Below are 27,069 nucleotides of genomic sequence, written 5' to 3'. Positions count from 1 at the left end.
TAAATTTGTGGAAACAGACGCTGTCGTACTCTATGCTGGGCATTGTCAGCAGATAGTTTGTAGTAGATGTTGCTCAGCTATAGGGATATGGAATAATGCACCTGATATTTTACCTTTGCACTCATATCATGTTCTATTAGTGATATGTTTCAAAGTTTTACATTTTATATCCTTTTTGAAATAAAATTTTCACATTTTAAAATGCAATGATTTTTCGACATGGCAACATCAATGATACATTAGGTGCTGTGGCTTAGATGGTTAAAGCCCCTGTCTAGTAAACAGGAGATCCTGAGTTCGAATCTCAGCAGTGCCTTGTGTAATGCCTTTTCTTTAGTAATATCACACCTTTGTGTCAACTCATCATAGTGTTGATAAAATAAAAAGAATGTCCTCTTGAAAGAATTCAGAAAATAGATAAGAAAATGTAGCAAGCAGCTTTCTTTTCAAATAATTAGCCAACATTGGCCAACACCTGGTAAAAAGCATTCCATTCCCATACAGCTCAGGACATACAACAGAGAGAACGATCACATAAAGCTAATTGTTCTTCAGAAAGAAAAAAGTCTCTGCATCCAGGCTGTCAGTGCAATCACGTTCAACTCATGGAAACAAAACTAACCTGGGGCAGAAGGTAATTGAAATGGGGGAGACAAAAGTCAGCCTACCCTTCAAGAAGAACTGCATCTTGAAACCATCTCCATCTTGGCCAGGCTGGAGTCAGAAGAAACATTTTATGCTTATCTTCTTTTAGAACTTGAGGCAGAACAGTAATCTGAAGAAAGCTCAACTCCTGTGCGATCCTCCAAGAGATCACCAAGGCATCTAGAGCAAAGGAAGATCACAGGTTCTGGGAAAAGATCTACAACACAGTCTTTTGTTGATACCACAAAACTGTGTTTTTGGAATTCCAATGCGTTTGCAATTGATATATCTCAAGTTGAACACTGCTAATCTGATGATCTGATGCAAACCATCCTGTGAAGACAGTACAAGTGTTGCTAGATTGCATACTGGCATGATTTGGGGTCAACAGGGAGCACAGTTCCTCGCAGAATAAATAGCTATCAGAATGATATAAAAAAATATCAACTGCCTTGAACACTTAGATAATTGCTTACCACATCTTTACCAAACAGACTATCATGAAAACCTAGGTTTCAAAGGTCTCAGGGTAGTGAAGAAAAGCAAGGCTGCAAAGGTTTTAACATGGAATCCCTGCCCGCAGAGAGATCATTCTTCAAATATAGGGTCTAAAACTGTTGTGTAATGCTCTTTTACCCTTAATCCTGACGTTAAAGGGACAGTCTACACCAGAATATTTATTTTTTTAAAAGATAGGTAATCCCTTTATTATCCATTCCCTAGTTTTGCATAACCAACACAATAATATAATTACACTTTTTAACTCTGGGATTACCTTGTATCTAAGCCTCTGTAAACTGCCCCCTTATTTCAGTTCTTTTGACAGACTTGCATTTTAGCCAATCAGTGCTGGCTCATAGTAACTCCGCGTGCGTGAGCACAGTGTTATCTATATGAAACACATGAACTAACACCCTCTAGTGGTGAAAAACTGTAAAATTGCCCTGAGCTAAGAGGTGGCCTTCAAGGGCTTAGAAATTAGCATATGAACCTCCTAGATTTAGCTTTCAACTAAGAATACCAAAAGAACAAAGCAAAATTGGTGATCAAAGTAAATTGGAAAATTTACTTGGAACATTGGAAGATTGTTTAAAATGACATGCCCTATCTGAATAATGAAAGTTTGTTTTGGACTAGACTGCATCTTTAAACAAATCAGAGCACTAAGAGTTTGATGTTTATTCTATGATGTGTACCGAAAAAAAGAATTGCCTAAAGCAATTTCCTCACCTAAAGAAACACAGTTATCACTAAAATATACACCAGAATGGGCAGCATGAGGAATTTGTCCCATCAAATTCAATCCATGGGTTCATAAATTCTATTATTAATGAACAAAATGTAGGAATTAGTTCTGTGGAGCAACCCTATGTTTTGGGATGAATTCTGTGTTGCTGCTTTGATTTTGTTGGTTAAATTGCCTGTCCAGTAGGTACAAGTTGCTTAGAATAAATCTTAAAAGTGTCTGTTAGTGTATCTTTTCCAGAAAACATGATATTCTAATTGTCCAGAGAATTTTACTAAGCTTTAATAGCCACATCAGTTTTGTCTTCTTTCCTCTGAGTACTATATGTTTTCGTACTTTGATATCCTTTCAGTAGATCTAGCGTTGCTAATGTATCTTAGAAAGAACATATTCTATACATGGTGAAGAGTATTTAAAACATGGGTTCGTCAGGGATTTGAACGCGGGACCTCTCGCACCCAAAGCGAGAATCATACCCCTAGACCAAAGAGCCACTTTATTATAGGTAAACAATTGGTTTTATATGTCTGGGAAAGTATAATCAAAAAGGAAAATCAAAAATGAATCTTTCCTGTGTTTAATATCCTTCACATGAAGTTAACTACTTAAAAATGACTAGGTTTGCAGTCTTGTAGTCCAAAGATATAAAGCAGCTTTCTGTAATTATATGCAGACCAACAAATTAAATTTGTGTAAACAGACGCTGTCGTACTCTATGCTGGGCATTGCCAGCAGATAGTTTGTAGTAGCTGTTGCTCAGCTATAGGGATATGGAATAATGCACCTGATATTTTACCTTTGCACTCATATCATGTTCTATTAGTGATATGTTTCAAAGTTTTACATTTTATATCCTTTTTTAAATGAAATTTTCATATTTTTAAATGCAATGATTTTTCAACATGGCAACAACTATGATACATTAGGTGCTGTGGCTTAGATGGTTAAAGCGCCTGTCTAGTAAACAGGAGATCTTGAGTTCAAATCTCAGCAGTGCCTTGTGTAATGCCTTTTCTTTAGTAATATCACACCTTTGTGTCAACTCATCATAGTGTTGATAAAATAAAAAGAGTGTCCTCTTGAAAGAATTCAGAAAATAGATAAGAAAATGTAGCAAGCAGCTTTCTTTTCAAATAATTAGCCAACATTGGCCAACACCTGGTAAAAAGCATTCCATTCCCATACAGCTCAGGACATACAACAGAGAGAAAGATCACATAAAGCTAATTGTTCTTCAGAAAGAAAAAAGTCTCTGCATCCAGGCTGTCAGTGCAAGCACGTTCAACTCATGGAAACAAAACTAACCTGGGGCAGAAGGTAATTGAAATGGGGGAGACAAAAGTCAGCCTACCCTTCAAGAAGAACTGCATCTTGAAACCATCTCCATCTTGGCCAGGCTGGAGTCAGAAGAAACATTTTATGCTTATCTTCTTTTAGAACTTGAGGCAGAACAGTAATCTGAAGAAAGCTCAACTCCTGTGCGATCCTCCAAGAGATCACCAAGGCATCTAGAGCAAAGGAAGATCACAGGTTCTGGGGCAGAAGGTAATTGAAATGGGGGAGACAAAAGTCAGCCTACCCTTCAAGAAGAACTGCATCTTGAAACCATCTCCATCTTGGCCAGGCTGGAGTCAGAAGAAACATTTTATGCTTATCTTCTTTTAGAACTTGAGGCAGAACAGTAATCTGAAGAAAGCTCAACTCCTGTGCGATCCTCCAAGAGATCACCAAGGCATCTAGAGCAAAGGAAGATCACAGGTTCTGGGAAAAGATCTACATCACAGTCTTTTGTTGATACCACAAAACTGTGTTTTTGGAATTCCAATGCGTTTGCAATTGATATATCTCAAGTTGAACACTGCTAATCTGATGATCTGATGCAAACCGTCCTGTGAAGACAGTACAAGTGTTGCCAGATTGCATACTGGCATGATTTGGGGTCAACAGGGAGCACAGTTCCTCGCAGAAAAAATAGCTATTAGAATGATATAAAAAATATCAACTGCCTTGAACACTTAGATAATTGCTTACCACATCTTTACCAAACAGACTATCATGAAAACCTAGGTTTCAAAGGTCTCAGGGTAGTGAAGAAAAGCAAGGCTGCAAAGGTTTTAACATGGAATCCCTGCCCGCAGAGAGATCATTCTTCAAATATAGGGTCTAAAACTGTTGTGTAATGCTCTTTTACCCTTAATCCTGACGTTAAAGGGACAGTCTACACCAGAATATTTATTGTTTTAAAAGATAGGTAATCCCTTTATTACCCATTCCCTAGTTTTGCATAACCAACACAATAATATAATTGCACTTTTTAACTCTGGGATTACCTTGTATCTAAGCCTCTGTAAACTGCCCCCTTAATTCAGTTCTTTTGACAGACTTGCATTTTAGCCAATCAGTGCTGGCTCATAGTAACTCCACGTGCGTGAGCACAGTGTTATCTATATGAAACACATGAACTAACACCCTCTAGTGGTGAAAAACTCTAAAATTGCCCTGAGCTAAGAGGTGGCCTTCAAGGGCTTAGAAATTAGCATATGAACCTCCTAGATTTAGCTTTCAACTAAGAATACCAAAAGAACAAAGCAAAATTGGTGATCAAAGTAAATTGGAAAATTTACTTGGAACATTGGAAGATTGTTTAAAATGACATGCCCTATCTGAATAATGAAAGTTTGTTTTGGACTAGACTGCATCTTTAAACAAATCAGAGCACTAAGAGTTTGATGTTTATTCTATGATGTGTACCAAAAAAAAAGAATTGCCTAAAGCAATTTCCTCACCTAAAGAAACACAGTTATCACTAAAATATACACCAGAATGGGCAGCATGAGGAATTTGTCCCATCAAATTCAATCCATGGGTTCATAAATTCTATTATTAATGAGCAAAATGTAGGAATTAGTTCTGTGGAGCAACCCTATGTTTTGGGATGAATTCTGTGTTGCTGCTTTGATTTTGTTGGTTGAATTGCATGTCCAGTAGGTACAAGTTGCTTAGAATAAATCTTAAAAGTGTCTGTTAGTGTATCTTTTCCAGAAAACATGATATTCTAATTGGCCAGAGAATTTTACTAAGCTTTAATAGCCACATCAGTTTTGTCTTCTTTCCTCTGAGTACTATATGTTTTCGTACTTTGACATCCTTTCAGTAGATCTAGCGTTGCTAATGTATCTTAGAAAGAACATATTCTATACATGGTGAAGAGTATTTAAAACATGGGATCGTCCGGGATTTGAACGCGGGACCTCTCGCACCCAAAGCGAGAATCATACCCCTAGACCAACAAGCCACTTTATTATAGGTAAACAATTGGTTTTATATGTCTGGGAAAGTATCTGTAATTATATGCAGACCAACAAATTAAATTTGTGGAAACAGACGCTGTCGTACTCTATGCTGGGCATTGTCAGCAGATAGTTTGTAGTAGCTGTTGCTCAGCTATAGGGATATGGAATAATGCACCTGATATTTTACCTTTGCACTCATATCATGTTCTATTAGTGATATGTTTCAAAGTTTTACATTTTAAATCCTTTTTGAAATGAAATTTTCACATTTTTAAATGCAATGATTTTTCGACATGGCAACATCAATGATACATTAGGTGCGGTGGCTTAGCTGGTTAAAGTGCCTGTCTAGTAAACAGGAGATCTTGAGTTCGAATCTCAGCAGTTCCTTGTGTAATGCCTTTTCTTTAGTAATATCACACCTTTGTGTCAACTCATCATAGTGTTGATAAAATAAAAAGAGTGTCCTCTTGAAAGAATTCAGAAAATAGATAAGAACATTTAGCAAGCAGCTTTCTTTTCAAATAATTAGCCAACATTGGCCAACACCTGGTAAAAAGCATTCCATTCCCATACAGCTCAGGACATACAACAGAGAGAAAGATCACATAAAGCTAATTGTTCTTCAGAAAGAAAAAAGTCTCTGCATCCAGGCTGTCAGTGCAAGCACGTTCAACTCATGGAAACAAAACTAACCTGGGGCAGAAGGTAATTGAAATGGGGGAGACAAAAGTCAGCCTACCCTTCAAGAAGAACTGCATCTTGAAACCATCTCCATCTTGGCCAGGCTGGAGTCAGAAGAAACATTTTATGCTTATCTTCTTTTAGAACTTGAGGCAGAACAGTAATCTGAAGAAAGCTCAACTCCTGTGCGATCCTCCAAGAGATCACCAAGGCATCTAGAGCAAAGGAAGATCACAGGTTCTGGGGCAGAAGGTAATTGAAATGGGGGAGACAAAAGTCAGCCTACCCTTCAAGAAGAACTGCATCTTGAAACCATCTCCATCTCTGCCAGGCTGGAGTCAGAAGAAACATTTTATGCTTATCTTCTTTTAGAACTTGAGGCAGAACAGTAATCTGAAGAAAGCTCAACTCCTGTGCGATCCTCCAAGAGATCACCAAAGCATCTAGAGCAAAGGAAGATCACAGGTTCTGGGAAAAGATCTACATCACAGTCTTTTGTTGATACCACAAAACAGTGTTTTTGGAATTCCAATGCGTTTGCAATTGATATATCTCAAGTTGAAGACTGCTAATCTGATGATCTGATGCAAATCATCCTGTGAAGACAGTACAAGTGTTGCCAGATTGCATACTGGCATGATTTGGGGTCAACAGGGAGCACAGTTCCTCGCAGAAAAAATAGCTATCAGAATGATATAAAAAATATCAACTGCCTTGAACACTTAGATAATTGCTTACCACATCTTTACCAAACAGACTATCATGAAAACCTAGGTTTCAAAGGTCTCATGGTAGTGAAGAAAAGCAAGGCTGCAAAGGTTTTAACATGGAATCCCTGCCCGCAGAGAGATCATTCTTCAAATATAGGGTCTAAAACTGTTGTGTAATGCTCTTTTACCCTTAATCCTGACGTTAAAGGGACAGTCTACACCAGAATATTTATTGTTTTAAAAGATAGGTAATCGCTTTTTTACCCATTCCCTAGTTTTGCACAAACAAGACCATAATATAATTACATTTTTTAACTCTGGGATGACCTTGTATCTAAGCCTCTGTAAACTGCCCCCTTATTTCAGTTCTTTTGACAGACTTGCATTTTAGCCAATCAGTGCTGGCTCATAGTAACTCCACGTGCGTGAGCACAGTGTTATCTATATGAAACACATGAACTAACACCCTCTAGTGGTGAAAAACTGTCAAATTGCCCTGAGCTAAGAGGTGGCCTTCAAGGGCTTAGAAATTAGCATATGAACCTCCTAGATTTAGCTTTCAACTAAGAATACCAAAAGAACAAAGCAAAATTGGTGATCAAAGTAAATTGGAAAATTTACTTGGAACATTGGAAGATTGTTTAAAATGACATGCCCTATCTGAATAATGAAAGTTTGTTTTGGACTAGACTGCATCTTTAAACAAATCAGAGCACTAAGAGTTTGAAGTTTATTCTATGATGTGTACCGAAAAAAAGAATTGCCTAAAGCAATTTCCTCACCTAAAGAAACACAGTTATCACTAAAATATACACCAGAATGGGCAGCATGAGGAATTTGTCCCATCAAATTCAATCCATGGGTTCATAAATTCTATTATTAATGAGCAAAATGTAGGAATTAGTTCTGTGGAGCAACTCTATGTTTTGGGATGAATTCTGTGTTGCTGCTTTGATTTTGTTGGTTAAATTGCCTGTCCAGCAGGTACAAGTTGCTTAGAATAAATCTTAAAAGTGTCTGTTAGTGTATCTTTTCCAGAAAACATGATATTCTAATTGGCCAGAGAATTTTACTAAGCTTTAATAGCCACATCAGTTTTGTCTTCTTTCCTCTGAGTACTATATGTTTTCGTACTTTGATATCCTTTCAGTAGATCTAGCGTTGCTAATGTATCTTAGAAAGAACATATTCTATACATGGTGAAGAGTATTTAAAACATGGGCTCGACCGGCATTTGAACCCGGGACCTCTCGATCCCAAAGCGAGAATCATACCCCTAGACCAACAAGCCACATCATTCTAGGTAAACAATTGGTTTTATATGTCTGGGAAAGTATAATCAAAAAGGAAAATCAAAAATGAGTCTTTCCTGTGTTTAATATCCTTCACATGAAGTTAACTACTTAAAAATGAGTAGGTTTGCAGTCTTGTAGTCCAAAGATATAAAGCAGCTTTCTGTAATTATATGCAGACCAACAAATTAAATTTGTGGAAACAGACGCTGTCGTACTCTATGCTGGGCATTGTCAGCAGATAGTTTGTAGTAGCTGTTGCTCAGCTATAGGGATATGGAATAATGCACCTGATATTTTACCTTTGCACTCATATCATGTTCTATTAGTGATATGTTTCAAAGTTTTACATTTTATATCCTTTTTGAAATGAAATTTTCACATTTTTAAATGCAACGATTTTTCGACATGGCAACATCAATGATACATTAGGTGCTGTGACTTAGATGGTTAAAGCGCCTGTCTAGTAAACAGGAGATCCTGAGTTTGAATCTCAGCAGTGCCTTGTGTAATGCCTTTTCTTTAGTAATATCACACCTTTGTGTCAACTCATCATAGTGTTGATAAAATAAAAAGAGTGTCCTCTTGAAAGAATTCAGAAAATAGATAAGAAAATGTAGCAAGCAGCTTTCTTTTCAAATAATTAGCCAACATTGGCCAACACCTGGTAAAAAGCATTCCATTCCCATACAGCTCAGGACATACAACAGAGAGAAAGATCACATAAAGCTAATTGTTCTTCAGAAAGAAAAAAGTCTCTGCATCCAGGCTGTCAGTGCAAGCACGTTCAACTCATGGAAACAAAACTAACCTGGGGCAGAAGGTAATTGAAATGGGGGAGACAAAAGTCAGCCTACCCTTCAAGAAGAACTGCATCTTGAAACCATCTCCATCTTGGCCAGGCTGGAGTCAGAAAAAACATTTTATGCTTATCTTCTTTTAGAACTTGAGGCAGAACAGTAATCTGAAGAAAGCTCAACTCCTGTGCGATCCTCCAAGAGATCACCAAGGCATCTAGAGCAAAGGAAGATCACAGGTTCTGGGAAAAGATCTACATCACAGTCTTTTGTTGATACCACAAAACTGTGTTTTTGGAATTCCAATGCGTTTGCAATTGATATATCTCAAGTTGAACACTGCTAATCTGATGATCTGATGCAAACCGTCCTGTGAAGACAGTACAAGTGTTGCCAGATTGCATACTGGCATGATTTGGGGTCAACAGGGAGCACAGTTCCTCGCAGAAAAAATAGCTATCAGAATGATATAAAAAATATCAACTGCCTTGAACACTTAGATAATTGCATACCACATCTTTACCAAACAGACTATCATGAAAACCTAGGTTTCAAAGGTCTCAGGGTAGTGAAGAAAAGCAAGGCTGCAAAGGTTTTAACATGGAATCCCTGCCCGCAGAGAGATCATTCTTCAAATATAGGGTCTAAAACTGTTGTGTAATGCTCTTTTACCCTTAATGCTGACGTTAAAGGGACAGTCTACACCAGAATATTTATTGTTTTAAAAGATAGGTAATCCCTGTATTACCCTTTCCCTAGTTTTGCATAACCAACTCAATAATATAATTACACTTTTTAACTCTGGGATTACCTTGTATCTAAGCCTCTGTAAACTGCCCCCTTATTTCAGTTCTTTTGACAGACTTGCATTTTAGCCAATCAGTGCTGGCTCATAGTAACTCCACGTGCGTGAGCACAGTGTTATCTATATGAAACACATGAACTAACACCCTCTAGTGGTGAAAAACTGTCAAATTGCCCTGAGCTAAGAGGTGGCCTTCAAGGGCTTAGAAATTAGCATATGAACCTCCTAGATTTAGCTTTCAACTAAGAATACCAAAAGAACAAAGCAAAATTGGTGATCAAAGTAAGTTGAAAAATTTACTTGGAACATTGGAAGATTGTTTCAAATGACATGCCCTATCTGAATAATGAAAGTTTGTTTTGGACTAGACTGCATCTTTAAACAAATCAGAGCACTAAGAGTTTGATGTTTATTCTATGATGTGTACCGAAAAAAAGAATTGCCTAAAGCAATTTCCTCATCTAAAGAAACACAGTTATCACTAAAATATACACCAGAATGGGCAGCATGAGGAATTTGTCCCATCAAATTCAATCCATGGGTTCATAAATTCTATTATTAATGAGCAAAATGTAGGAATTAGTTCTGTGGAGCAACCCTATGTTTTGGGATGAATTCTGTGTTGCTGCTTTGATTTTGTTGGTTAAATTGCCTGTCCAGTAGGTACAAGTTGCTTAGAATAAATCTTAAAAGTGTCTGTTAGTGTATCTTTTCCAGAAAACATGATATTCTAATTGGCCAGAGAATTTTACTAAGCTTTAATAGCCACATCAGTTTTGTCTTCTTTCCTCTGAGTACTATATGTTTTCGTACTTTGATATCCTTTCAGTAGATTTAGCGTTGCTAATGTATCTTAGAAAGAACATATTCTATACATGGTGAAGAGAATTTAAAACATGGGCTCGTCCGGGATTTGAACTCGGGACCTCTCGCACCCAAATCGAGAATCATACCCCTAGACCAACGAGTCACATTATTATAGGTAAACAATTGGTTTTATATGTCTGGGAAAGTATAATCAAAAAGGAAAATCAAAAATGATTCTTTCCTGTGTTTAATATCCTTCACATGAAGTTAACTACTTAAAAATGACTAGGTTTGCAGTCTTGTAGTCCAAAGATATAAAGCAGCTTTCTGTAATTATATGCAGACCAAAAAATTAAATTTGTGGAAACAGACGCTGTTGTACTCTATGCTGAGCATTGTCAGCAGATAGTTTGTAGTAGCTGTTGCTCAGCTATAGGGATATGGAATAATGCACCTGATATTTTAACTTTGCACTCATATCATGTTCTATTAGTGATATGTTTCAAAGTTTTACATTTTGTATCCTTTTTGAAATGAAATTTTCATATTTTTAAATGCAATGATTTTTCGACATGGCAACATCAATGGTACATTAGGTGCTGTGGCTTAGATGGTTAAAGCGCCTGTCTAGTAAACAGGAGATCCTGAGTTCGAATCTCAGCAGTGCCTTGTGTAATGCCTTTTCTTTAGTAATATCACACCTTTGTGTCAACTCATCATAGTGTTGATAAAATAAAAAGAGTGTCCTCTTGAAAGAATTCAGAAAATAGATAAGAAAATGTAGCAAGCAGCTTTCTTTTCAAATAATTAGCCAACATTGGCCAACACCTGGTAAAAAGCATTCCATTCCCATACAGCTCAGGACATACAACAGAGAGAAAGATCACATAAAGCTAATTGTTCTTCAGAAAGAAAAAAGTCTCTGCATCCAGGCTGTCAGTGCAAGCATGTTCAACTCATGGAAACAAAACTAACCTGGGGCAGAAGGTAATTGAAATGGGGGAGACAAAAGTCAGCCTACCCTTCAAGAAGAACTGCATCTTGAAACCATCTCCATCTTGGCCAGGCTGGAGTCAGAAGAAACATTTTATGCTTATCTTCTTTTAGAACTTGAGGCAGAACAGTAATCTGAAGAAAGCTCAACTCCTGTGCGATCCTCCAAGATATCACCAAGGCATCTAGAGCAAAGGAAGATCACAGGTTCTGGGAAAAGATCTACATCACAGTCTTTTGTTGATACCACAAAACTGTGTTTTTGGAATTCCAATGCGTTTGCAATTGATATATCTCAAGTTGAACACTGCTAATCTGATGATCTGATGCAAACCGTCCTGTGAAGACAGTACAAGTGTTGCCAGATTGCATACTGGCATGATTTGGGGTCAACAGGGAGCACAGTTCCTCGCAGAAAAAATAGCTATCAGAATGATATAAAAAATATCAACTGCCTTGAACACTTAGATAATTGCATACCACATCTTTACCAAACAGACTATCATGAAAACCTAGGTTTCAAAGGTCTCAGGGTAGTGAAGAAAAGCAAGGCTGCAAAGGTTTTAACATGGAATCCCTGCCCGCAGAGAGATCATTCTTCAAATATAGGGTCTAAAACTGTTGTGTAATGCTCTTTTACCCTTAATCCTGACGTTAAAGGGACAGTCTACACCAGAATATTTATTGTTTTAAAAGATAGGTAATCCCTTTATTACCCATTCCCTAGTTTTGCATAACCAACACAATAATATAATTACACTTTTTAACTCTGGGATTACCTTGTATCTAAGCCTCTGTAAACTGCCCCCTTATTTCAGTTCTTTTGACAGACTTGCATTTTAGCCAATCAGTGCTGGCTCATAGTAACTCCACGTGCGTGAGCACAGTGTTATCTATATGAAACACATGAACTAACACCCTCTAGTGGTGAAAAACTGTCAAATTGCCCTGAGCTAAGAGGTGGCCTTCAAGGGCTTAGAAATTAGCATATGAACCTCCTAGATTTAGCTTTCAACTAAGAATACCAAAAGAACAAAGCAAAATTGGTGATCAAAGTAAATTGGAAAATTTACTTGGAACATTGGAAGATTGTTTAAAATGACATGCCCTATCTGAATAATGAAAGTTTGTTTTGGACTAGACTGCATCTTTAAACAAATCAGAGCACTAAGAGTTTGATGTTTATTCTATGATGTGTACCGAAAAAAAGAATTGCCTAAAGCAATTTCCTCACCTAAAGAAACACAGTTATCACTAAAATATACACCAGAATGGGCAGCATGAGGAATTTGTCCCATCAAATTCAATCCATGGGTTCATAAATTCTATTATTAATGAGCAAAATGTAGGAATTAGTTCTGTGGAGCAACCCTATGTTTTGGGATGAATTCTGTGTTGCTGCTTTGATTTTGTTGGTTAAATTGCCTGTCCAGTAGGTACAAGTTGCTTAGAATAAATCTTAAAAGTGTCTGTTAGTGTATCTTTTCCAGAAAACATGATATTCTAATTGGCCAGAGAATTTTACTAAGCTTTAATAGCCACATCAGTTTTGTCTTCTTTCCTCTGAGTACTATATGTTTTCGTACTTTGATATCCTTTCAGTAGATCAAGCATTGCTAATGTATCTTAGAAAGAACATATTCTATACATGGTGAAGAGTATTTAAAACATGGGCTCGTCCGGGATTTGAACCCGGGACCTCTCGCACCCAAAGCGAGAATCATACCCCTAGACCAACGAGCCACATTATTATAGGTAACAAATAGTTTTATATGTCTGGGAAAGTATAATCAAAAAGGAAAATCAAAAATGAGTCTTTCCTGTGTTTAATATCCTTCACATGAAGTTAACTACTTAAAAAGGACTAGGTTTGCAGTCTTGTAGTCCAAAGATATAAAGCAGCTTTCTGTAATTATATGCAGACCAACAAATTAAATTTGTGGAAACAGACGCTGTTGTACTCTATGCTGGGCATTGTCAGCAGATAGTTTGTAGTAGCTGTTGCTCAGCTATAGGGATATGGAATAATGCACCTGATATTTTACCTTTGCACTCATATCATGTTCTATTAGTGATATGTTTCAAAGTTTTACATTTTATATCCTTTTTGAAATGAAATTTTCACATTTTTTAAATGCAATGATTTTTCGACATGGCAACATTAAGGGTACATTAGGTGCTGTGGCTTAGATGGTTAAAGCGCCTGTCTAGTAAACAGGAGATCCTGAGTTCGAATCTCAGCAGTGCCTTGTGTAATGCCTTTTCTTTAGTAATATCACACCTTTGTGTCAACTCATCATAGTGTTGATAAAATAAAAAGAGTGTCCTCTTGAAAGAATTCAGAAAATAGATAAGAAAATGTAGCAAGCAGCTTTCTTTTCAAATAATTAGCCAACATTGGCCAACACCTGGTAAAAAGCATTCCATTCCCAAACAGCTCAGGACATACAACAGAGAGAAAGATCACATAAAGCTAATTGTTCTTCAGAAAGAAAAAAGTCTCTGCATCCAGGCTGTCAGTGCAAGCATGTTCAACTCATGGAAACAAAACTAACCTGGGGCAGAAGGTAATTGAAATGGGGGAGACAAAAGTCAGCCTACCCTTCAAGAAGAACTGCATCTTGAAACCATCTCCATCTTGGCCAGGCTGGAGTCAGAAGAAACATTTTATGCTTATCTTCTTTTAGAACTTGAGGCAGAACAGTAATCTGAAGAAAGCTCAACTCCTGTGCGATCCTCCAAGATATCACCAAGGCATCTAGAGCAAAGGAAGATCACAGGTTCTGGGAAAAGATCTACATCACAGTCTTTTGTTGATACCACAAAACTGTGTTTTTGGAATTCCAATGCGTTTGCAATTGATATATCTCAAGTTGAACACTGCTAATCTGATGATCTGATGCAAACCGTCCTGTGAAGACAGTACAAGTGTTGCCAGATTGCATACTGGCATGATTTGGGGTCAACAGGGAGCACAGTTCCTCGCAGAAAAAATAGCTATCAGAATGATATAAAAAATATCAACTGCCTTGAACACTTAGATAATTGCATACCACATCTTTACCAAACAGACTATCATGAAAACCTAGGTTTCAAAGGTCTCAGGGTAGTGAAGAAAAGCAAGGCTGCAAAGGTTTTAACATGGAATCCCTGCCCGCAGAGAGATCATTCTTCAAATATAGGGTCTAAAACTGTTGTGTAATGCTCTTTTACCCTTAATCCTGACGTTAAAGGGACAGTCTACACCAGAATATTTATTGTTTTAAAAGATAGGTAATCCCTTTATTACCCATTCCCTAGTTTTGCATAACCAACACAATAATATAATTACACTTTTTAACTCTGGGATTACCTTGTATCTAAGCCTCTGTAAACTGCCCCCTTATTTCAGTTCTTTTGACAGACTTGCATTTTAGCCAATCAGTGCTGGCTCATAGTAACTCCACGTGCGTGAGCACAGTGTTATCTATATGAAACACATGAACTAACACCCTCTAGTGGTGAAAAACTGTCAAATTGCCCTGAGCTAAGAGGTGGCCTTCAAGGGCTTAGAAATTAGCATATGAACCTCCTAGATTTAGCTTTCAACTAAGAATACCAAAAGAACAAAGCAAAATTGGTGATCAAAGTAAATTGGAAAATTTACTTGGAACATTGGAAGATTGTTTAAAATGACATGCCCTATCTGAATAATGAAAGTTTGTTTTGGACTAGACTGCATCTTTAAACAAATCAGAGCACTAAGAGTTTGATGTTTATTCTATGATGTGTACCGAAAAAAAGAATTGCCTAAAGCAATTTCCTCACCTAAAGAAACACAGTTATCACTAAAATATACACCAGAATGGGCAGCATGAGGAATTTGTCCCATCAAATTCAATCCATGGGTTCATAAATTCTATTATTAATGAGCAAAATGTAGGAATTAGTTCTGTGGAGCAACCCTATGTTTTGGGATGAATTCTGTGTTGCTGCTTTGATTTTGTTGGTTAAATTGCCTGTCCAGTAGGTACAAGTTGCTTAGAATAAATCTTAAAAGTGTCTGTTAGTGTATCTTTTCCAGAAAACATGATATTCTAATTGGCCAGAGAATTTTACTAAGCTTTAATAGCCACATCAGTTTTGTCTTCTTTCCTCTGAGTACTATATGTTTTCGTACTTTGATATCCTTTCAGTAGATCTAGCGTTGCTAATGTATCTTAGAAAGAACATATTCTATACATGGTGAAGAGTATTTAAAACATGGGCTCGTCCGGGATTTGAACCCGGGACCTCTCGCACCCAAAGCGAGAATCATACCCCTAGACCAACGAGCCACATTATTATAGGTAAACAAATAGTTTTATATGTCTGGGAAAGTATAATCAAAAAGGAAAATCAAAAATGAGTCTTTCCTGTGTTTAATATCCTTCACATGAAGTTAACTACTTAAAAAGGACTAGGTTTGCAGTCTTGTAGTCCAAAGATATAAAGCAGCTTTCTGTAATTATATGCAGACCAACAAATTAAATTTGTGGAAACAGACGCTGTTGTACTCTATGCTGGGCATTGTCAGCAGATAGTTTGTAGTAGCTGTTGCTCAGCTATAGGGATATGGAATAATGCACCTGATATTTTACCTTTGCACTCATATCATGTTCTATTAGTGATATGTTTCAAAGTTTTACATTTTATATCCTTTTTGAAATGAAATTTTCACATTTTTAAATGCAATGATTTTTCGACATGGCAACATCAATGATACATTAGGTGCTGTGGCTTAGATGGTTAAAGCGCCTGTCTAGTAAACAGGAGATCCTGAGTTCGAATCTCAGCAGTGCCTTATGTAATGCCTTTTCTTTAGTAATATCACACCTTTGTGTCAACTCATCATAGTGTTGATAAAATAAAAAGAGTGTCCTCTTGAAAGAATTCAGAAAATAGATAAGAAAATGTAGCAAGCAGCTTTCTTTTCAAATAATTAGCCAACATTGGCCAACACCTGGTAAAAAGCATTCCATTCCCATACAGCTCAGGACATACAACAGAGAAAAAGATCACATAAAGCTAATTGTTCTTCAGAAAGAAAAAAGTCTCTGCATCCACGCTGTCAGTGCAAGCACGTTCAACTCATGGAAACAAAACTAACCTGGGGCAGAAGGTAATTGAAATGGGGGAGACAAAAGTCAGCCTACCCTTCAAGAAGAACTGCATCTTGAAACCATCTCCATCTTGGCCAGGCTGGAGTCAGAAGAAACATTTTATGCTTATCTTCTTTTAGAACTTGAGGCAGAACAGTAATCTGAAGAAAGCTCAACTCCTGTGCGATCCTCCAAGAGATCACCAAGGCATCTAGAGCAGAGGAAGATCACAGGTTCTGGGAAAAGATCTACATCACAGTCTTTTGTTGATACCACAAAACTGTGTTTTTGGAATTCCAATGCGTTTGCCATTGATATATCTCAAGTTGAACACTGCTAATCTGATGATCTGATGCAAACCGTCCTGTGAAGACAGTACAAGTGTTGCCAGATTGCATACTGGCATGATTTGGGGTCAACAGGGAGCACATTTCCTCGCAGAAAAAATAGCTATCAAAATGATATAAAAAATATCAACTGCCTTGAACACTTAGATAATTGCATACCACATCTTTACCAAACAGACTATCATGAAAACCTAGGTTTCAAAGGTCTCAGGGTAGTGAAGAAAAGCAAGGCTGCAAAGGTTTTAACATGGAATCCCTGCCCGCAGAGAGATCATTCTTCAAATATAGGGTCTAAAACTGTTGTGTAATGCTCTTTTACCCTTAATCCTGACGTTAAAGGGACAGTCTACACCAGAATATTTATTGTTTTAAAAGATAGGTAATCCCTTTATTACCCATTCCCTAGTTTTGCATAACCAACACAATAATATAATTACACTTTTTAACTCTGGGATTACCTTGTATCTAAGCCTCTGTAAACTGCCCCCTTATTTCAGTTCTTTTGACAGACTTGCATTTTAGCCAATCAGTGCTGGCTCATAGTAACTCCACGTGCGTGAGCACAGTGTTATCTATATGAAACACATGAACTAACACCCTCGGGTGGTGAAAAACTGTCAAATTGCCCTGAGCTAAGAGGTGGCCTTCAAGCGCTTAGAAATTAGCATATGAACCTCCTAGATTTAGCTTTCAACTAAGAATACCAAAAGAACAAAGCAATATTGGTGATCAAAGTAAATTGGAAAATTTACTTGGAACATTGGAAGATTGTTTAAAATGACATGCCCTATCTGAATAATGAAAGTTTGTTTTGGACTAGACTGCATCTTTTTTTTTAAACTTTTATTTATAACCAATAAAGGGTGCAAAGTTACAAGGTGCCTCTTCAGCCCACCTCACAGGATGAGCCAAGAAGGCAGATAAAACAATACAAGTAGTTGCAATTTAATACGATAACATACACGTATCTTCAAGAATTTTCAATAGACAGCCAGTGCTCTAAAAGATATGAGTTTGCACCGCTACATTGGGGTTTTTGACATTATTACTAAACAGAACAAAACAAAACAAAAAACAAACAAACAAACAAACAAAAAAAAACAAAAAAACAGGAGAGGCAGAAGGGAGGGGGGGGGGGGGGGGCAGGTGAGAGGGAGGGTAGAGTGGTAAGGGATGGGGGGAACAAACAAACTTATGTCATAAAACAGGGGAGACAGGAGGGAGGCAAGGGAGGGGAAGTCAGGGGAGGAGGAAGGATAGAGTGGTAAGAGATGAGGGGGACCTAGCGTGTGTATACAGCCCAACAAATAACATTTCTACATGTTTCGCAGGATAATCCATGAGTTATTGGGGTGATCTTAGGACAATACAATAATGGGCCAGCAATAGTGTTGGGTCACTTATATTGATGCAGAGTTTTCAAATTTCAATCAGAAAGACAGTGATCACCCTTTATGAAATACTGTTATACATTGCTGGAGTCATCGCAAAACAAAACTAAATAATAGGAAACCCTAAACAAACTACAGCAAGTACCTTTTCCTAGTTTGTTATGTAATGATAACGTAGGATAACAGCTATAGAGTGACAATGGGAATTATTAGTACGGGTAGTGGAGCGCATATGCCTTTGAATTTTAGGAAAATTTGTGAGGGCAAAGTGAAATTTAGAGTGGGTACTCTGCTAACAAAAAGACTGTGAGGTAGGAAGTAAGATTTCCTTATACATAAAATAAAACAGTAACAGAATTAATTAAAGACAGGCAAACACTGACAGCTAACTGCTTGCGAGCGTGTGCTTAGAGACACAAAGCCTGTAACCTAATAAGCAAAAATGTTTGCGAAATGGAGACTAGATGTGGACACAGGACAGCTGACCTGAGCTAGATTTGTCCGCAGTATAAAAGATAACATAGCTTAGTGCATAAAAATATGAAGTAAATTCCCTGCTATGAGATCGCTAGCGCTGCTTTAGATTGAACATTAGAGATGTGATACAGCCCATAAGGATACCTCAGTCATCCACAAACCCTTACCATAGAAATTTAGTACGTAGCCATTAACAAAGCATTCTTATATATATCTAAGAAAAAATTAAAATTAATGTCCATAAGTAAACATCTCAAGATGTATGCGTTACTCTTTCCAACGTCGGCAGCATTACTGAGAAAACATCAGTTAAGGTGTATAGAGAGTTGTGTTAATTAAGAAACAAAACTTGAACACAGAACAACAGTCAAAATCTCCACAACCAGCCAATAGTACAAAGAGACTGTGGCTCCGCAGTAAACATGCAGTACAGATTAGGTAAATTACCCGATTCCAGCCCGAGTTAGGTTTAAATAATTACAGTTCAGCGGAGCGCAGCCTGCCCGTGGTGGACAACAACCGCCATGCTGCTTTCCAGAATCAGGAGGGTGGATGTTAGCTCCTGCGACCAAACGCGGAGCCTGTGCAGAGACAGTGTGCTGTAGTAGATCAGGTGCAACTGCAGGTGGTCGTCGCACATACAGAGCGGGTGAAGTTGTGTCAGACTCCGTTAGGCCCCCATCACCCGGCCAAATACTCTACCCCAGAAGCATGGAGCAAGGTTGGGTAGCTTGATATCTCAGAGGGGAGCGGCTCTTCATCAGGCATTTCGGAAGGCAATTATTATGGTCCGTGGTCATCACATGTCCGCAGGTAATCGTAGCCCTCCCAGATAGTCTTTGCATGTATGCGCTAGCTGCTTCTTGTGAGTTGGGAGCTGCAATTGGCAGGCTTTTAACTTTATCATAGTGCAATGCCGCTCCAGCCGTAGCCGCCCCCATAGTAGCAACAAAGACTTTTCTATGATCATGGATCCTTACTGAAGTAGCGGGTGGGTCTGTAGCGAGTTGTATGGGGGAACTTGTAGGCAGGCTCTCCACCGTAACATGGCTCAGCGTCGCCCCAGCCACAGCCGCCATCTTGAATATATCGGAGGTTACTGCCTGTTTAGCCGGCTTCAAAATATGATAGCAAGCGGCGTCTGGTTCACGAAAATCCGCAGCCTGTTTAGGCAAATCTGTTAAATGATCACTATCTTCTTCCAAGCAGGGTATGTGTTCCAATATTTCTCTGCGTCTCTGGGAAGATCTGTCCTATGTAGCGTCGCTGTTATCATCAGGAGAGACATTTTCTAAGCGGCACCATTTTGTCGCCACATTCTTAGAACCTGGGGCCTGGATCTCGATCAACAGATGTTGTGTGGCCTCCTCCAGCTTAATGAAAGCTGGTAGTAACAGATTCTTTAAAGAAAGCACCAATTCCAGATGCTGGTTGTTGTCTGAGGTAGAGCTAACCATTTTGTATTCGGGGCTGCACAGAATAACACTCTGTATTCCGCTCCGGTTACCAAACTCTCCTAACTTCACACAATTCTCTGACTTCTCGGGGGCCAGGTGATGTCAATCCTGATCCCAGAAGGGTTCCCAAACAGCCGAACTGCTAAGGGAGATTAGGATGGCTTGATATTTGGCCACTTTTAAGCAGAAAGTTTAAGATGATATGCAGAGCTTCATCGTCTTGTGGCCATCTTGGGTCGCCGCCCACCGGAAGTCTAGCTCTAGACTGCATCTTTAAACAAATCAGAGCACTAAGAGTTTGATGTTTATTCTATGATGTGTACCGAAAAAAAGAATTGCCTAAAGCAATTTCCTCACCTAAAGAAACACAGTTATCACTAAAATATACACCAGAATGGGCAGCATGAGGAATTTGTCCCATCAAATTCAATCCATGGGTTCATAAATTCTATTATTAATGAGCAAAATGTAGGAATTAGTTCTGTGGAGCAACCCTATGTTTTGGGATGAATTCTGTGTTGCTGCTTTGATTTTGTTGGTTAAATTGCCTGTCCAGTAGGTACAAGTTGCTTAGAATAAATCTTAAAAGTGTCTGTTAGTGTATCTTTTCCAGAAAACATGATATTCTAATTGGCCAGAGAATTTTACTAAGCTTTAATAGCCACATCAGTTTTGTCTTCTTTCCTCTGAGTACTATATGTTTTCGTACTTTGATATCCTTTCAGTAGATCTAGCGTTGCTAATGTATCTTAGAAAGAACATATTCTATACATGGTGAAGAGTATTTAAAACATGGGCTCGTCCGGGATTTGAACCCGGGACCTTTCGCACCCAAAGCGAGAATCATACCCCTAGACCAACGAGCCACATTAGTATAGGTAAACAAATGGTTTTATATGTCTGGGAAAGTATAATCAAAAAGGAAAATCAAAAATGAGTCTTTCCTGTGTTTAATATCCTTCACATGAAGTTAACTACTTAAAAAGGACTAGGTTTGCAGTCTTGTAGTCCAAAGATATAAAGCAGCTTTTTGTAATTATATGCAGACCAACAAATTAAATTTGTGGAAACAGACGCTGTTGTACTCTATGCTGAGCATTGTCAGCAGATAGTTTGTAGTAGCTGTTGCTCAGCTATAGGGATATGGAATAATGCACCTGATATTTTACCTTTGCACTCATATCATGTTCTATTAGTGATATGTTTCAAAGTTTTACATTTTATATCCTTTTTGAAATGAAATTTTCATATTTTTAAATGCAATGATTTTTCGACATGGCAACATCAATGATACATTAGGTGCTGTGGCTTAGATGGTTAAAGCGCCTGTCTAGTAAACAGGAGATCCTGAGTTCGAATCTCAGCAGTGCCTTGTGTAATGCCTTTTCTTTAGTAATATCACACCTTTGTGTCAACTCATCATAGTGTTGATAAAATAAAAAGAGTGTCCTCTTGAAAGTATTCAGAAAATAGATAAGAAAATGTAGCAAGCAGCTTTCTTTTCAAATAATTAGCCAACATTGGCCAACACCTGGTAAAAAGCATTCCATTCCCAAACAGCTCAGGACATACAACAGAGAGAAAGATCACATAAAGCTAATTGTTCTTCAGAAAGAAAAAAGTCTCTGCATCCAGGCTGTCAGTGCAAGCATGTTCAACTCATGGAAACAAAACTAACCTGGGGCAGAAGGTAATTGAAATGGGGGAGACAAAAGTCAGCCTACCCTTCAAGAAGAACTGCATCTTGAAACAATCTCCATCTTGGCCAGGCTGGAGTCAGAAGAAACATTTTATGCTTATCTTCTTTTAGAACTTGAGGCAGAACAGTAATCTGAAGAAAGCTCAACTCCTGTGCGATCCTCCAAGATATCACCAAGGCATCTAGAGCAAAGGAAGATCACAGGTTCTGGGAAAAGATCTACATCACAGTCTTTTGTTGATACCACAAAACTGTGTTTTTGGAATTCCAATGCGTTTGCAATTGATATATCTCAAGTTGAACACTGCTAATCTGATGATCTGATGCAAACCGTCCTGTGAAGACAGTACAAGTGTTGCCAGATTGCATACTGGCATGATTTGGGGTCAACAGGAAGCACAGTTCCTCGCAGAAAAAATAGCTATCAGAATGATATAAAAAATATCAACTGCCTTGAACACTTAGATAATTGCATACCACATCTTTACCAAACAGACTATCATGAAAACCTAGGTTTCAAAGGTCTCAGGGTAGTGAAGAAAAGCAAGGCTGCAAAGGTTTTAACATGGAATCCCTGCCCGCAGAGAGATCATTCTTCAAATATAGGGTCTAAAACTGTTGTGTAATGCTCTTTTACCCTTAATCCTGACGTTAAAGGGACAGTCTACACCAGAATATTTATTGTTTTAAAAGATAGGTAATCCCTTTATTACCCATTCCCTAGTTTTGCATAACAAACACAATAATATAATTACACTTTTTAACTCTGGGATTACCTTGTATCTAAGCCTCTGTAAACTGCCCCCTTATTTCAGTTCTTTTGACAGACTTGCATTTTAGCCAATCAGTGCTGGCTCATAGTAACTCCACGTGCGTGAGCACAGTGTTATCTATATGAAACACATGAACTAACACCCTCTAGTGGTGAAAAACTGTCAAATTGCCCTGAGCTAAGAGGTGGCCTTCAAGCGCTTAGAAATTAGCATATGAACCTCCTAGATTTAGCTTTCAACTAAGAATACCAAAAGAACAAAGCAATATTGGTGATCAAAGTAAATTGGAAAATTTACTTGGAACATTGGAAGATTGTTTAAAATGACATGCCCTATCTGAATAATGAAAGTTTGTTTTGGACTAGACTGCATCTTTAAACAAATCAGAGCACTAAGAGTTTGATGTTTATTCTATGATGTGTACCGAAAAAAAGAATTGCCTAAAGCAATTTCCTCACCTAAAGAAACACAGTTATCACTAAAATATACACCAGAATGGGCAGCATGAGGAATTTGTCCCATCAAATTCAATCCATGGGTTCATAAATTCTATTATTAATGAGCAAAATGTAGGAATTAGTTCTGTGGAGCAACCCTATGTTTTGGGATGAATTCTGTGTTGCTGCTTTGATTTTGTTGGTTAAATTGCCTGTCCTGTAGGTACAAGTTGCTTAGAATAAATCTTAAAAGTGTCTGTTAGTGTATCTTTTCCAGAAAACATGATATTCTAATTGGCCAGAGAATTTTACTAAGCTTTAATAGCCACATCAGTTTTGTCTTCTTTCCTCTGAGTACTATATGTTTTCGTACTTTGATATCCTTTCAGTAGATCTAGCGTTGCTAATGTATCTTAGAAAGAACATATTCTATACATGGTGAAGAGTATTTAAAACATGGGCTCGTCCGGGATTTGAACCCGGGACCTCTCGCACCCAAAGCGAGAATCATACCCCTAGACCAACGAGCCACATTATTATAGGTAAACAAATGGTTTTATATGTCTGGGAAAGTATAATCAAAATGGAAAATCAAAAATGAGTCTTTCCTGTGTTTAATATCCTTCACATGAAGTTAACTACTTAAAAAGGACTAGGTTTGCAGTCTTGTAGTCCAAAGATATAAAGCAGCTTTTTGTTATTATATGCAGACCAACAAATTAAATTTGTGGAAACAGACGCTGTTGTACTCTATGCTGAGCATTGTCAGCAGATAGTTTGTAGTAGCTGTTGCTCAGCTATAGGGATATGGAATAATGCACCTGATATTTTACCTTTGCACTCATATCATGTTCTATTAGTGATATGTTTCAAAGTTTTACATTTTATATCCTTTTTGAAATGAAATTTTCACATTTTTAAATGCAATGATTTTTCGACATGGCAACATCAATGATACATTAGGTGCTGTGGCTTAGATGGTTAAAGCGCCTGTCTAGTAAACAGGAGATCCTGAGTTCGAATCTCAGCAGTGCCTTATGTAATGCCTTTTCTTTAGTAATATCACACCTTTGTGTCAACTCATCATAGTGTTGATAAAATAAAAAGAGTGTCCTCTTGAAAGAATTCAGAAAATAGATAAGAAAATGTAGCAAGCAGCTTTCTTTTCAAATAATTAGCCAACATTGGCCAACACCTGGTAAAAAGCATTCCATTCCCATACAGCTCAGGACATACAACAGAGAGAAAGATCACATAAAGCTAATTGTTCTTCAGAAAGAAAAAAGTCTCTGCATCCAGGCTGTCAGTGCAAGCACGTTCAACTCATGGAAACAAAACTAACCTGGGGCAGAAGGTAATTGAAATGGGGGAGACAAAAGTCAGCCTACCCTTCAAGAAGAACTGCATCTTGAAACCATCTCCATCTTGGCCAGGCTGGAGTCAGAAGAAACATTTTATGCTTATCTTCTTTTAGAACTTGAGGCAGAACAGTAATCTGAAGAAAGCTCAACTCCTGTGCGATCCTCCAAGAGATCACCAAGGCATCTAGAGCAAAGGAAGATCACAGGTTCTGGGAAAAGATCTACATCACAGTCTTTTGTTGATACCACAAAACTGTGTTTTTGGAATTCCAATGCGTTTGCCATTGATATATCTCAAGTTGAACACTGCTAATCTGATGATCTGATGCAAACCGTCCTGTGAAGACAGTACAAGTGTTGCCAGATTGCATACTGGCATGATTTGGGGTCAACAGGGAGCACATTTCCTCGCAGAAAAAATAGCTATCAGAATGATATAAAAAATATCAACTGCCTTGAACACTTAGATAATTGCATACCACATCTTTACCAAACAGACTATCATGAAAACCTAGGTTTCAAAGGTCTCAGGGTAGTGAAGAAAAGCAAGGCTGCAAAGGTTTTAACATGGAATCCCTGCCCGCAGAGAGATCATTCTTCAAATATAGGGTCTAAAACTGTTGTGTAATGCTCTTTTACCCTTAATCCTGACGTTAAAGGGACAGTCTACACCAGAATATTTATTGTTTTAAAAGATAGGTAATCCCTTTATTACCCATTCCCTAGTTTTGCATAACCAACACAATAATATAATTACACTTTTTAACTCTGGGATTACCTTGTATCTAAGCCTCTGTAAACTGCCCCCTTATTTCAGTTCTTTTGACAGACTTGCATTTTAGCCAATCAGTGCTGGCTCATAGTAATTCCACGTGCGTGAGCACAGTGTTATCTATATGAAACACATGAACTAACACCCTCTAGTGGTGAAAAACTGTCAAATTGCCCTGAGCTAAGAGGTGGCCTTCAAGCGCTTAGAAATTAGCATATGAACCTCCTAGATTTAGCTTTCAACTAAGAATACCAAAAGAACAAAGCAATATTGGTGATCAAAGAAAATTGGAAAATTTACTTGGAACATTGGAAGATTGTTTAAAATGACATGCCCTATCTGAATAATGAAAGTTTGTTTTGGACTAGACTGCATCTTTAAACAAATCAGAGCACTAAGAGTTTGATGTTTATTCTATGATGTGTACCGAAAAAAAGAATTGCCTAAAGCAATTTCCTCACCTAAAGAAACACAGTTATCACTAAAATATACACCAGAATGGGCAGCATGAGGAATTTGTCCCATCAAATTCAATCCATGGGTTCATAAATTCTATTATTAATGAGCAAAATGTAGGAATTAGTTCTGTGGAGCAACCCTATGTTTTGGGATGAATTCTGTGTTGCTGCTTTGATTTTGTTGGTTAAATTGCCTGTCCAGTAGGTACAAGTTGCTTAGAATAAATCTTAAAAGTGTCTGTTAGTGTATCTTTTCCAGAAAACATGATATTCTAATTGGCCAGAGAATTTTACTAAGCTTTAATAGCCACATCACATCAGTTTTGTCTTCTTTCCTCTGAGTACTATATGTTTTCGTACTTTGATATCCTTTCAGTAGATCTAGCGTTGCTAATGTATCTTAGAAAGAACATATTCTATACATGGTGAAGAGTATTTAAAACATGGGCTCGTCCGGGATTCGAACCCAGGACCTCTCGCACGCAAAGCGAGAATCATACCCCTAGACCAACGATCCACATTATTATAGGTAAACAAATGGTTTTATATGTCTGGGAAAGTATAATCAAAAAGGAAAATAAAAAATGAGTCTTTCCTGTGTTTAATATCCTTCACATGAAGTTAACTACTTAAAAAGGACTAGGTTTGCAGTCTTGTAGTCCAAATATATAAAGCAGCTTTTTGTAATTATATGCAGACCAACAAATTAAATTTGTGGAAACAGACGCTGTTGTACTCTATGCTGAGCATTGTCAGCAGATAGTTTGTAGTAGCTGTTGCTCAGCTATAGGGATATGGAATAATGCACCTGATATTTTACCTTTGCACTCATATCATGTTCTATTAGTGATATGTTTCAAAGTTTTACATTTTAGTTGAAATAATTTTTATTGAGAGCATTACAACATAAGATAAAGAAAAACAGATATTACAATTGTACAAGCCACTACCGGCTCACCCGTCAGTGGGTGTTACAAATCAGTGAATCTTGTTGGTATATACAAAAATCCCCTCTTTCAGGCAGACCAACAGTGGCCAGACCTAATGCACCCTTTCTTTATTTTTGAAGAAAAATAAAACCCAAAAAGAAATATATAAAACAAAAAAAAAAGGAAACAGTAGTGGATAACAACAATAACAAAACAGATCACTGTGTACTCAGCTCCCCCCTCCTCTCCTGTGGCTCCCAAACCATGTCATAAGCTAGTCGTAAGCTTAAATATGTAATTATCTCCAAATCCATCCCTTTCCTGAAATTCAATGAGGATCACCACTAGATCCCCTCATAATCCAGTAGAACCAAAGCTTACTGAAAGTTTCTATCTTGTTTTGTAGGTGGGCTGCCGTCTCGTGCATGGCATACACATTTGAGATTTTGTTAATGATCTCTGACCAATCTGGGACCCCCACCTTCCAGTGTTTGGCGATTGAGGTCCTGACTATTGTGAGGATAATTCTAAAAAAGGTATTGATGTGAGAGTTATAGTTCTTGTTTCTAATATTTA

At 37.8% G+C, this 27,069-nt stretch overlaps 5 non-coding genes across 5 annotated transcripts; all 5 read right to left on the bottom strand.

The window, feature by feature from the left end:
* Positions 1-12,943: 12,943 nt before the first annotated feature.
* Positions 12,944-13,015, bottom strand: TRNAP-UGG (transfer RNA proline (anticodon UGG)). The gene has a single exon. It is a non-coding gene; the product is annotated as a tRNA-Pro (tRNA).
* A 2,501-nt stretch (positions 13,016-15,516) lies between these two features.
* Positions 15,517-15,588, bottom strand: TRNAP-UGG (transfer RNA proline (anticodon UGG)). The gene has a single exon. It is a non-coding gene; the product is annotated as a tRNA-Pro (tRNA).
* Positions 15,589-20,858: 5,270 nt separating this feature from the next.
* On the bottom strand, positions 20,859-20,930 carry TRNAP-UGG (transfer RNA proline (anticodon UGG)). The gene has a single exon. It is a non-coding gene; the product is annotated as a tRNA-Pro (tRNA).
* A 2,501-nt stretch (positions 20,931-23,431) lies between these two features.
* On the bottom strand, positions 23,432-23,503 carry TRNAP-UGG (transfer RNA proline (anticodon UGG)). Its single transcript has one exon. It is a non-coding gene; the product is annotated as a tRNA-Pro (tRNA).
* A 2,506-nt stretch (positions 23,504-26,009) lies between these two features.
* Positions 26,010-26,081, bottom strand: TRNAA-UGC (transfer RNA alanine (anticodon UGC)). The gene has a single exon. It is a non-coding gene; the product is annotated as a tRNA-Ala (tRNA).
* Between the last annotated feature and the right edge of the window lie 988 nt (positions 26,082-27,069).

Source organism: Bombina bombina, chromosome 4, assembly GCF_027579735.1.
Source record: "Bombina bombina isolate aBomBom1 chromosome 4, aBomBom1.pri, whole genome shotgun sequence".
NCBI lineage: Eukaryota > Metazoa > Chordata > Amphibia > Anura > Bombinatoridae > Bombina > Bombina bombina.
Note: the sequence above shows the minus strand (reverse complement) of the source record. Positions and strands in the feature narration are given on the sequence as shown.